General features: G+C 40.7%; 2 long non-coding RNA genes across 2 annotated transcripts in view; one reads left to right on the top strand and one right to left on the bottom strand.

Moving 5' to 3' along the window:
• The window catches only part of LOC309344311, a 23,534-nt gene extending 10,431 nt beyond the window's left edge, over window positions 1-13,103 (bottom strand). Inside the window, exons 1-4 of the long non-coding RNA XR_014157679.1 lie at window positions 11,990-13,103; window positions 10,680-10,728; window positions 4,769-5,504; window positions 2,608-2,697 (exon numbers count right to left, since the gene is read on the bottom strand). This is a non-coding gene — a long non-coding RNA (uncharacterized lncRNA). The remainder of the gene's footprint in view (window positions 1-2,607; window positions 2,698-4,768; window positions 5,505-10,679; window positions 10,729-11,989) is intronic.
• Window positions 1-13,122, top strand: part of LOC309344461 — a 124,311-nt gene that overhangs the window by 24,599 nt on the left and 86,590 nt on the right. The gene's annotated exons all lie outside the window — the stretch shown is intronic.

Genomic DNA, 13,122 nt, shown 5'->3' with positions numbered 1-13,122 from the left:
GTTTATGTACAGATACACACTTCTTTACTTTGGGTGATAGCTCATTTGCTAGCTATTTTCAGGGCTGTGTGTAGCCCATGCATCCATGGAATCATCAGCTCCCTGTCCTCACCAGAATGTGTATGTGTGCATGAAAATAGATCAGCTGTTTTTTATATGATCTGCTGCTAATAGATACACAATGTGCTGTCAACTACACCATAATGTAGTATTGGTCACCCTTTTTCTGTACACTGCTTCACTTTGGGGAAGTTGTGTAGACATCTGTCATTAAAGACGACAAACATTCCACAACTAGTTTAAAAAGCCATCTCCTTCTTGGCAACTTCCTTTTCAAATGTATTTTCTTGTGCATTTATTCACTGTAGACATCATGCTAATTGATCTGATGTGCAGCTGACTAATGCTAGAACTCAGCTACTTTACAACCTTAAGTCCCCATGACTTCATCTTTTGCTATAGTGCAACTCATATACAAACATCTGTACAGAAATAATGGTATATAATCCATATAATTTCAGCAAAACAAAAGCCTGCAACCTCCAAAGAACCATGTAAGAACTGAAAATGGGTAGAGACTGCATGCTACTGATGGTGGTAGGTAGAACAAGGAAATTCTTCTATATGAAGCAGCACGAGGGGAGGATGCTACCTAGTTATTCCCACATGTTTTGCTGTATTTTAAAACATTAGCATCATTTTTCCCCTTGGTTCTTCAGTATTTCAAAAGCCTCAAATCCTATTTTTTCTAATAAAAAGTTAAAGGTATATTCATAAACAATGGACAAGGTTTTCTATAATATTTGTGCTGCAGACAGGACAGGCCTTAGTAGACTATACCCTGCCATTTCTTAATTATGTCTACTGATTTCATCTGGAAGAACGTTAACTGCACAGTGGCTTCTCTTACTTTGCATACTTCTGCTTCTGAAAGTCACTGCAGCCATAATACGTTGATCTATAAATCTCTGCTTTTCCCTTCAAAGCCTTAATTGTACGTCTGTCGTGACATTAACTATTGTTACTAACCAAACACCCTTTTAACTCTGGTCTTGCAAAACTGCTTCAACCCCTGCTTAACAGGGAATCTCACTGGCCTCATTTTAACAATGGTTAAGGTTGATGAAGACATTGTGGCAAAGTGGATTTACAGTAGAGAAGGGACCAACATTACACTGACAGGTGCGTAATTTCCTGTATCTCCTCCTGTATCTTGTTTTATAAATTGGCTGTTACATTGGTTATCTTCCAATCCAGTGCTTAAGGAGGACAAGTTTAGTGAAACAAGGTGGTAGGTAAGTAGGTTAGTTTAATAACAGTGGGGTAAGAAAAGAAGCACACAGGAATCCTACAAGTGCAACTAACTTTTGGTACGTAAACAGAAGTTTCATTGATATGTCTTAGCACTGGTGTCACTGAATGTATTCCTGAATTTTCTGGAGTCAGCAGGATGGAGAGTGAAACAGACACCCCAAAACAGTCAGTTAAATGTTAATACAACCAAGCTCTCCAGAAAGAGAAAGCACCCTGTGTGAAGAGGGTGAAGTTTTGTGACTGGCAGCTCCAGCTCCCATTTAGGGCTTACTCATGAGTGCTTTTGCGAGTGATGTATCTGAACAATTCCACCAATCTTCATTGTTGTTTGCTAGTTCACTTTTAGAAACAGTAATTATTTTACTACTTAGTTATTAAATTTCTATACAGCCCTTCATTCGAAGATCACAAAGGAGTTTATGGTGATGTTTTGGTGGTTGCTTTTTGTCCTACGTTATCTAAACCAGGGTTGGGGGACCTCTGGCCCTCCTGTGTCCCCAACTCCCATTAGCTCCAGCCAGCATGGCCTACTGCCAAGAATGACAGGCATGTTAGTCAAACATCTGGAGGGCCACAGGTTCCCCATCCAATCTTATTCCAATCCCAACCAGTCATTCCCTATATCCAGAAAAATCATTCTCAAAATCATTCCGTAATTCCCCAACAAATCGCTTGTGCTCTTATTTTTCAGTTCACTTACTGTGTCTTTCTCATTATTCATATTAGTGGGGCATTTATTATTGCGAGGCAGGGCCATAGCTCACTGGAAACATTGCTCCTTTAATCAAACATGTCCCAGGTTCCATTTCCAGGTAGGGCTCAGAGAGAGCCTTAAAGTCAGAAAAGCTGGACAGCCACTGCCAATCAGTACTAAGCTAGATAAACCAATGGCCTAATTCAATGCAAGGCAGCTTCCTGTGTTCCTATATTGACGTCACTTGCCTTCACCCCTGACTTCCTCACTGTGAGCCAAGTTGTACATGCATTTAAGTTCAGCATAAAAAAAAGAGAGAAAACATTATATGTGTTTGGGTAGTACTGTACTCTTCCTATGTGTACTTTGTTATGTGTGAGTGTGCCCTTTCAGATATTCAGAGGTGGTGGAAGGACTTGCATAAAGGTCTTCATCCCCATGTCCCTACTCTCCTCTCCCCTCCCCAAAAGTGGGTCTGAAGGGGGTTTGAATGTGCTTACCAAGCCCCATTCAGACCTTCCACTTCACACAAGAAGGTTGTGAGTGGAGCAAGCAAGGACATCGGGTGCAGGATAAGTATGCACATGTCCCCTTCTCACCTGTACCTGTTTTTTGAGCACCTGAAGCCTATGATGTCATAATTGTAGACAAGCAGTATACTTCCATGCTTCAGGAAAATGTCATCCACTCTGTCAAGGAAAAAGTAGGAGGGTGCAAAGTTCACATTGCCCCAAAGCAGTTACTGGGAGGAGTGGCAAAAGTGCCAAATTCAGTTCAAATCCACCCCACAACTTTAAAGGGGGCCTAGCACAACAACCTATCTGTATGAAATTTGGCAAGCTTTAGCTACTTAGAAGAGGCTAACTTCATCTAATTGTAAAGAGGGGGCAAAGAGCTAGTTGTTGATTATCCCAGCCTGTTCACTGGAAAGCTTTAGATTTTCTGCAGCAGGGCTCTGCTTTGGACCCAAATCCAAGCTGGGATTCTCTGAAGTGGTACAAGGCAAACCAACCTGCTTTGTACATCACCAAGTATTTTCTTCTGAGCAGAGCCCTCAATCTCATTCAGTGCAAATGACATACCTAAGTACCACACACTCTAACTTTACACATTCAGATGATGTTGATCTAAATTCACAATAACTCTCCAGGAAATGTTTTAAGGTCATAGAAGAACTCTGCTCAGGGTATCACAGCACCGAAAAGGGAAAGTTAGGTATTGGAGAAATTAATGAAAATAAAACTTTACGGTCCAGACATGCCATTACACAGATACATGGCACAGAAACTTTTAGAATTTCATGTAAAGTTCAGGCAACTTATCTAGAAAACATGTATTGTTAGACAGAAAGGAACAGAGAAGGAACTGCAATGATGTAATGGGATGATGCATCTCCCTTAGGTCATAGGGTTACCCAAATGTCCCCGGTTCCCGGGGACAGTCCCTGGATATGCAAATCTATCCCCGGACAAATTCCGACCCCGGAATGTCCCCAAGATTTGCAAATCTGTCCCCGGGAAATGTGGCAGCGGCAGCCTCAGCAGCCCCGAGCCAGCCTGGTAGCGCAGTTGGCTCTGGCTGGCTTCAGGAGCTGCTCGATGCCACTGCCAAAGGGGAACTGGGGATGTCCAGCGGTACAGATCTCCTGCCCCCTTCCCCCTTTGTTTTGACAGATCAGGGGAGGCTTGGGAGTTGTGGGCGGTCGGTCGTTGCCCTCCTGTGCATTTATGTTTCACAGGGTGGGAAAGAAGTGTTTTGCACCTTGTGTAGCAGAGAATCCACGCGCCTTGCGCATTCCTCCTGGACAACGGCCACCAGCCCGTGACTCCCGAGCCTCCCCCGATCTGTCAAAACAAAGGGGGAAGGGGGCAGGAGATCGGGGAAGGCTTGGGAGTTACGGGTGGGCGGCCTGCCGTTGCCCAGTTTTTTAAAAACTCTGCGCATTTTTGTTTCACAGGGTGTGAAAGAAGGGCTTTGCACCTTTATACAATATGCATGTGTGCTTGGGCCCAGGGTCTTTTGCCTAACCATCCCCACTACTGACTCCCTGTTTCTACTCATCTTCAAAAAAAACAAACAAAACAAACAAACAAACAAAAAAAGGTGTCCCCGGATTCATTGAAAAAAATCTAGTAAGCATACCTTGGGAAGAAATTGGCCTTATAGTTTATGAAGTGGGGAGGAGGGAAGTAAATGGGGTCACTTAATTTGGTTTAATTCAATTCAGTGTTGGACTTTGTTCCTTATCGTTAATGTTATGTTTAAGTGACTTCATTTTATATCACTTTGATATTTTTTGAGTTGACAATTTATAAAAATTATTTAAAAGAAATCATTGCAATTTCTAAAAAAAACTGTGAAGACTATAAAGAAGTAGAAACTTGTGAATTGTTTTTCTTCTCTCTCACTACTAGAAATTGACATCACCCAACAAAGTTGACTAGAAGTAGATTCAGGACAGACATAGGGATACTTTTAGTTAACATGTATCGGCTACTAATTTAAACTATTTTTTTTTTTTAAGTTTAAAAAAAGACTCTGGACGAATTCATATCCTTTGTGAACCACTGAATCAATACCCTAAATATATCTGCACCATAAATGTACTGAAATGTCTGTTTTATTTTCAGTCTCTTTCCCCAAACTGAATTGCCCACCTTTTTTAAATGAGTTGATAATTTCTGTGACTTAGTCACTAAAGATCCTACCGTATTGTCAATAGGTAGTCACATATAGTTCAACGGAGAACAAAAATTCTACCTTACTGCAAGTATATATCTATGGTTTGTATCCAATGAAGTCATCCCATTTGTCCAAGGACTTCTCTATGCACAAGAAAAATTGCTCTCCTTCTCCTCTTCTGGCACATCATCTCCAAATCTGCTCTGGAGGGTTGACGGAACCGCCCAGAAGAGATTTGAGGGTGGAGGAACAGACAGGGAGAAGAGAGGAAATTCTGTTGCACAGACAGGATTCCTTGCACTAACACAATGACTTTCCCCTGTATATTGCCTCTGTACTTACACTAAATCTCCTGACATTTTATTGCTCTTTCGTCACAGAATAATTGCACTAGTTACATCGCAATTTATCCCCACTCTAAATCATGGTCCATCCTGAGTAATACAGGGTGAGATCCAATGTGAGTGTCCACTTACACATTCCCCTGAAGCCCTTTGCACACACCCCAAATCAGATATCATTGAGGGAGAATGAAGGGCACTGGAGAGAGGACAAAGAAACCAGATTGTTGGGATCTGCAGGGAAGAAGTCCATTTCCATTCCACAAGCAGGCATTATCACTGAATGTTTGGTGCCAACCATGTTTATTTTGGCCATGTCTGATTAATTACTCCTCTACAGTCAGTAGTCTCCAAACAGAGTGAGTATCAAGACTGAAGTATCTGATTTGGATGAAAAGAAGAAACAGCTTGGTGCTGTTATACTGCTCCAAACACCATCTTTCTCCATCTGAAAGAACTTTACAGGAAATGGCCTAGGAAAGCAATGAGCAGCTACTCATTACTCAAGACATCCTTGAAGCATTAACTTCCAAACACAGGACCCCACTTTTCAATGCCTTGTCAGCCAGGACAGGAATGGCTTTAATTGACAAGAGACATCCCATATATCTGAGAGGATGCAGTGCATACTGAACCTCAAATATTGTGCATTCTCAATTGTGTACATAAGAGAATCCTTCAATGCAAACTGAAAGTGGTATACACAATAACAGCAAGTGTGCGCAGAAATGCATAGTTCCTGGGTAGGCAAAGCTCAGATTCACACATCTATTTGCTAACTGGAATTTTCAGCCAAATCACACACTACAGAAAGCATCGGTGATCCCTTTGATGCTTTTATTGCAGCAACAGTCTCCCTTCCCAGTCATTCAGGTCTTCCATAAACCAGTCGCATCAAACACAGGGTAACGGGTGGGCATTGTTACTCATGAATGCCTGGGTTGCAGTCCTAGGTCACCCATTTATTATATGCAACCATGAGACTAACAGTAAGATTTCAGAACCCTAGGAGTATATCCTAACTCCTGAAGCTTTCTAGGAACAACCAGACTAACTTGCCTGCCCACCATGTAGAAAGGGGGGCATTTATGCCTCCAAAAGTTGAATGACATTAACGTTCACTCACAATCTATAGCCAGGGTATCAACTTTTATACTAGTATAAGTATTGGTTCCTAGTGTGTCCTACTACACGCAGCAGTCCAAGCAACTAGAGAAGAAAGATCCAAAATGATTAAGGGCTCCAAGAGTCCCAGATCTTCCTTGAAATATGTGCATCAGCATTTACTGAAGCAATATTTGGGAAATTTCCAAGTACCAAGACCTCTAATTCCATGAATGTAATTCTATGTCACAACCTTTTATCACAATTTCTTTTTTTATGACTAAGGCATTTTTAAAGACACTTGTCCTATGCTCCACCTCACTGCCCCAATGCCTGGTTGGCTCCATCAGAAGAAACACTGTTCTTTACACAGCCAGATTTGGTAATAAACAAATTACGGGCTGTTGTTTTGCTCACTACTGGTCCTGTGTTACACAGCAGAAACAAATGACCAGAGCATCACCATGCCCTTAAAGTGCTTTTCTACACACTTTGCTCTCTTCCACTTCCCATTAAAATAGCAATTGACTGCTAATTCCTCTCCCACCCTCAGTCATTTACTCCCCAGAGCAAAAATTCTCAAACTTAGCAAGACTAAAGTATTATAAACTAGAGAGATGTCAAGATGAGGTATTTAGAATAGAATTAGGGTATGAAGCAGCTGGAGGAGGGGTGGGAAATCTATTTTTCGACTCCATCAGTGGTAGCCAGCATGGGCAATGTTCAGGGATGATGAGTTGTTTTCCAGTAACATCTGGAAGGCACCAGGTTCCCTACCTCTGAGCTACAGAAGTCCTTGACCTTCATGATACCTCTTCTCCCTTACCATCAACTAGGCTGTTATAACAGAATAATTATTTCTCTTTTCCTAGAGTACTGAATATGACAAAGCAGAATGCTCCCAAATCCATTCTGTATTCAGTTAAGTGAGATGGTTCTCAGATTCCCCAATCCTTGGTGCCCAGAATAGGAGGTAAGAGAAATGCACTATATTGCTAGTGTTCAATGTATCACTGACTGGTGGCTACTGGATAAAACAGCTCAACTGCAACCAGAATCTAACCTGCAGTAGCCTTTCATTTTACACTGGTTTATTTTTTAAACTGTTCCAATTAGATTTGCAGTCCCAATGTGAGAAACGCACACCAAGCAGACTAAAAATCTACCTCCAGCATGCAAGGCTGGATTGAAAGCAGAAATTGATATGCAAGCTATGCAAGACAGCTTGGTGTGCACATCTGAGCTTCTTGTCTTTTGCATCCTGACCTAAGCAGTGAAAGAGGTCCAAGTGATCAGAAAAACACAGCAAGTTAATGTAGGAAAACAAATATGGCATTTTCTTGCATTTACATTTTCTCAGCAGCTCAGGTGCCACAAATGAAGGTGCCAGAGATTAAATTCTGACCGGCTGTAAATGGAGGGCTGTGTGCACCAAAATCAAAATTCTGTACTCAGAAAATCTAAATTTAGCTAACTATAAATTATTCATGCTTACATATACTTGCTTATCTTGCATAATTTATTTTGGTTCCATTATTAATAAGGAACAAGAATCTACACAGGGCATCAAAACCCTACCCTTCTAACCAGTGGGAATCCTATTCACATGTCCCCACTCCTCTACTTAAAATGTAGTAGGCATGTCTGTACACATCTTCACTCCCACTTTAAACCATGAAAGCAGAGTTCCTCAGGATGCCGCCTTCTGGGCAGAATATTTAAAATCTGCCTCTGTGCAGGATTACAGCACACACAAAGCCCTGAATACATCTAAGTGTTGCCCCAAAGAAGACTGCAGTGTGGATGCATTACAGTGGTACCTCGGGTTACATATGCTTCAGGTTACAAACTCCACTAACCCAGAAATATTACCTCAGGTTAAGAACTTTGCTTCAGGATGAGAACAGAAATTGTGCAGCGGCGCAGCAGCAGCAGCAGCAGGAGGCCCCATTAGCTAAAGTGGTGCTTCAGGTTAAGAACAATTTCAGGTTAAGAACGGACCTCCAGAACGAATTAAGTTCTTAACCCAAGGTACCACTGTATGTACAACAAAAGCCTGAATATTAACCAGAGGTGGGGAACATTTTTTCCGTCCAAGGTCCACATTCCCTTCTAGACAACTTTCCAGAAGCCATGTGCCACTGTTGGGGACGCGCAGAGGGGAAAAGCAGGCAAAGCAATGCATGTGAACTTTTTACCTTTGTATACTAAGCTAATTTCTTCACATCCACATATCCCTTACTACGTTCCAGCCAGAGAAGCAAGGAGCATGATCAGAAACATTCCAGCCAGGCAAAAGTACTCAAATGAGAGTGCAAACAGGACTGGTGGCTCAGGAGGGAGTGTGGCTGGAGAAAGTCCCGAGTGCTAGTTAGAGAGGCCTGGAGGGCCACATGCCCAATAAAAGCTGTAAATGGATGCAGCCTATAACTGCAGACACCCCTGACATTAAGTTGCCAACATATAAGTAATTTCACACACAAGGTTGATTTCTTACCAAAAGACCCTCCATTATTTGGATAAGCACTTTTAAGGCTACCTGCTTGTTTGATATACTCTTCAAGTATGAAACCTGGCATATCTTATGCGCTCATTCTTCTCTACCTCTAAAGATCAGTTAGTTGGATCACTCTCTTCTGATTCAAAACCACAGATCAGGAAGCATCAGAAGGCAAAGTCCTCACATTGTTAGGATGTCCAAAATGGGATCCATAAAGCTCACACAATCTTCTCAGGTTCAAATGCAGTACTATGTAATGCAGATGTGGAACCTGTGAAGCTGGACAACTTCCACAATCCCTCACCACTGGCTAAAAACCCAACAACAGCTAAAGGGCTACAGTTTTCCACCCCTGTATTGCTAATTGCAGTGCTAATTGTAACAGATTTCTCATGATCCAATGTTCTAAAGCAGCCTTCCCCAACCTTCTTCCCAAATGTTGTAGTCCAACAACTTCCATCATCCCATCAGTTGGGCAACTGTCAAGGATAAGGAAATCAGTAGTCCAATAACATCTTGGGGGGGAAGGTTGGAGAAGACGCTTTACAAAGCACAAGGCTCTAAAGCTAAGGGAAGAACAATGTTAGTCTTTCTTACATGTTGGATCTAATCTAGTCTTCACCAACCTGGTGCATACCAAATGTTTTGGACTGAAACTTCTATCAGTCCAAAATAGCTGGAGGTCACAAAGTTAGCGAAGTTTGGTCTAACCATGGACCACCAATTTCTTTTAAATTTTCAAAGCAAAAGTACATACATACTTAAGAGTATCTTTAAATTAGGGCATAACTAACCTGTGCAACAAGTGCCCTGCTGGCTGACCAAGGTCTACACACTCCCAGCTTTCTTTCCAATAACCCCAGAAAGCAGCAGGTACAAGGAGATTTGCCAGAAAATAATCAGTGGTCTATGACCACTCACAGATCACAGTTTACTTTCTGCTATTAGCAACTGCCAGAATATATTGACTTCAGTAAAGATTTTATACTTTTTATCGTCTTAGTTTTAACAAATTACCTAAAACAGAATAACTCGAGACACTAACTTATGTCCATACCTCTACATTTTACCAATTGCTAAACTTAAAATTTGTATTAGATGAGACACTTTAGATAAGCTTCCATTGATAATAGCTTTTAACCAATCAATTTTCCTTTACAACCTAACAAAACAGCAACAGGAGTTATCCAGCTAAGTTATACCCAGGTCCATTGATCTGGAGTCAACTTAGAGTTGGATACCATCCTACGAATACAGAGAAAGTTCTTTGTAGCCCTTGTTGTGAAAAGGTAACATAACATCTAGAACTATACACTGGTGTGTGAATTCTATGGGGATCGAATTGATACTTCTTTTAATTAAGAATAGGTGTTTTTCCCAGTCCACCTTCAGACACTACTAAATGTGAAGTGTAAGCAATTGCTATTTCTCAAATATTCAGAGACAGAATGTAGAAGAGTTTGTATACAACTACAAACCATCTCTTATTGAGGTGCAGAAATATTTTATATTGTTTGGTGTATCTTATATACATTTTATAATGAAATGCTTAGCTTGAAGATTTAGAACTTTAAACACTGATCTACCAATCTACTTTCAATTGTGTCAGTTATATTTTTAAAATTGGTTGTACATTATTTTTAAATATTTTCCTGTTTGTAATCGTTTTCTTATGAAAATTAACTAATGCTAAAGAGCAATGGCTAAGCACTTTTCAGTCCCATTGATTTCTGAGAAAAAAATATGTATGCTCTTCACTCCCCCTTAATGAAAGTCTATTAATGAGGCTTAACTTTTGCTGGATCACGCTCTTAATATACTGAATGGCAAACTCGGTGTGCAGTTCAAGATAAGCAAAGAACTTCAAAAATATTCTTACCATAGAATGCATAGTTATAAAGAAGCAGGTTCAGTATTTAAATACTTTTCTGTCTGCTTGGTATGCTTACAGAGTTAAATCCATTTTTTCATATTCTTATATGCCATAGCCCAAGCCAACTTAAGCAGCAGGAATTCAGTATGTTAAGAAAAATGTACAGTTTACCTTTCAGACAAAGATGTCCCTCTAACCAATCCAGAGGGGCTGACCAATCCTGTGAAGAAATAACTCACTATTATGGAGCAGCCATTAGAGCATCCCCCAGCATCACAAATGAACTGCAATTAAAAGATACTGGGGTAAACAATAAGAGGGAAAGTACAAACAACTGTGTAGTTTTAATTCAAAGTGAATCAACTCAATTCACCTGAACGATCTAAGAAAAAATCATTAAAGGAATACTGCAAATACAGCAGACTGCATTTCAAGTGTGAACATCTAAATCAGCTGTGGCATTCGCACCATCAGAGTAGACTGCAACCCTACACACACTTACTTGGAAGTAAGTTCCACTGAACTTTACAGGATTTACTTCCAAGGCCTCATGCACAGGATTGTGCTGATGATGGTCTTAATCACTCAGATTTCGATAAAGGATGTGTAACCACCTCTTTCCATTTCTTTATTTAAAAGGTCTGTTTTCTTGCAGTACTTAAAAGACAATTGAGGGGAAATTCAAATTACTTGCCAAAACCCAGACAGTTGTGACAAAAATTTAAACTGTGCCTGTTGATACCAAGCTGTGTTCTAATATGCTCCATCATTACTCAAGCAAATCTGTTGTATCACTTGCCAGAATTAAGTATCTCACAATATCTGAATCACTTAAAATCTTAGTATGACTATCTCTTCACATTCAATGACCTTCCTATATATATTCCATGCAGGAAAAGGCATGATCAAATGATGAGCATCTGCTTATGTTTCTAGGTATGCACACAACACCAAGTGTGCATTTTCACATGACTGCATTGATTTTAATACAGAAAAGTGATGTCCTGGACCATATAGAAAGCCATGTGTGAAGCAGCCCTTTGAGCCAGTACTTTAATTTACCCAACAGAATTATCCGCATTTACTACCAGGAACAATGGGGGGTATCCAACTAGTCATACTTGGTAGGCTCACTGAAATCAACAAACTTAAGTCAGTCATGATTAACTTAAGTCCATTGATTTAAATGGGTCTATTCTCAGTACTACTAAGTTGGATACCATCCAATAGCTTGACCGCTCAACTATTTGCAGATTTAAAAAAAGGAAATCAGAAATCAACTAAAAGTGACATTAAATGACAAGTTTGAATTAGTACTCAGCCATCCTGGAAGTCATTGCACTTTGGATAAAAGCGAGTTAGTAAGAGATATACCAGTTACCTAAGGACTTAGAAGGCTATAATATAATGAGAAAAGCCTAAAAGCAGTAAACCCAGCTCCCTAGAATTACAATGTAGTTTGACCTCTTAAAATCCCTTACCTGTTTAAGTGTTTTAAACAGCAGTTTGCCTTGGGAACACATAATTTGTGGAACACAATCGTTGCATCCGTGTGTTGATAAGCACCTGCTGCCTAGCAATCATCCTGCGTGAATACAGGACAGTGCTAGTGTTCTTTATCCACAATAGGTTAAACATTTCAAAGGCAACCAGAGCAAGCTTGTGTTTCAAGATGTCTTCCATCTGCATGTCAAATGGCAACTAGTTAATTCTAAGACAGTATGGCAAACATATGCGGTTTCTGCAGCCACGGTGCAGGTGCAGCACTGTTCGCTTCCTCTTGACCTCTGGTGGTGTGACGTCAACCGTGCCCCGAAGTCTCCTGCAGCAAAGACTTGTACTCCTGCACAGTGGGAACAGCTTTCCAAAGCTCAAGGTCCCCAAATGCAGGGACACATTTTTCAAAGTGTCACCACTTTTTTTCCTCCTCTCATCATCTGTACTACAAACTACAAGTTTGCAGTGGTACCTAGGAAACGATCAAGGTTGCATGCACATCCAAGGTGTGTAGACAATTTGCTTCAAAACTGGTCAAGAGCACCAATACCAATGGTACAGGTTTTAATGACAGCATTCTAGCTCTCAGGAACTCTTCATCCATTCAGAACTACACCCAGGACTGCACAACTCTGGTGAAAAGCCCCTGGATGCGGAGGAGCTCTTTCAAGCTGTCTGGAAACGCGCTATCACTTAAATTTTTTTGAGTTACTTTTTCTTTTTTCAATTTGGTGGAAAGGTTTCTATGCGCAAGATGCAAAGCAATTTCAAACTTTCTTCAAACTAAAATCAGAACTAAGGCCAAACAAGTTAGGTGAACAAAACAAATCAAGAACTTAAAATTCAGGAACTCCAGCTCTTCAAAATCAATGAAGTCCCAGATTTGTACACTGTTCTGAGACTTAAAGATGCTTTCCCTGCTTCTTGCATGCCAGCAACAGCACCATTTCCTCGTAAAGATGAGGAGATAGCAGCCATTGATCCCCATTCACTGTAAACAATGGGACACAGCAACACAACAGACTAGATTCTTCAGATCTGATACAACAGGATGGTCAATATCAATGCGTAGGTCTCCCTGCTTCTTGTCTGAGACCCACAACTATCAGATCGAGGA

Source organism: Podarcis erhardii (genome assembly GCF_964252035.2).
Source record: "Podarcis erhardii genome assembly, chromosome: 6".
Lineage (NCBI taxonomy): Eukaryota > Metazoa > Chordata > Lepidosauria > Squamata > Lacertidae > Podarcis > Podarcis erhardii.
Note: the sequence above shows the minus strand (reverse complement) of the source record. Positions and strands in the feature narration are given on the sequence as shown.